Source organism: Penaeus monodon, chromosome 15, assembly GCF_015228065.2.
Source record: "Penaeus monodon isolate SGIC_2016 chromosome 15, NSTDA_Pmon_1, whole genome shotgun sequence".
NCBI classification, from domain to species: domain Eukaryota; kingdom Metazoa; phylum Arthropoda; class Malacostraca; order Decapoda; family Penaeidae; genus Penaeus; species Penaeus monodon.
Window position 1 is genome coordinate 5,733,802 of NC_051400.1, and position 301 is coordinate 5,734,102.

At 41.2% G+C, this 301-nt stretch overlaps 1 non-coding gene across 1 annotated transcript; it reads left to right on the forward strand.

Moving 5' to 3' along the window:
* Positions 1-59: 59 nt before the first annotated feature.
* Trnav-cac lies at positions 60-132 on the forward strand. The gene has a single exon. It is a non-coding gene; the product is annotated as a tRNA-Val (tRNA).
* The last annotated feature ends 169 nt before the right edge of the window (positions 133-301 follow it).

Here is a 301-nt window from a genome sequence, read left to right on the forward strand (position 1 = left end):
AACAATCAATCAATATTTAGTTCAGAACATTTTGCAGAGGTGCGTCACGTGTTAATACCGTTTCCGTAGTGTAGTGGTTATCACGTGCGCTTCACACGCGCAAGGTCCTCGGTTCGATACCGAGCGGAAACAATTTATTAACATTTTCAAGATATTACTCAAATTACTCACCTCCTCTCTTCCTTCGTATGCCCCTTTCTCTCTTCGCGCTCATAAATTGCACAAACAAGGGAAACCACAAACCAGCTAACAGTACGGTGACAAAAAGTCAAAATATGCAGTATTTGTATCTCATCGTTGT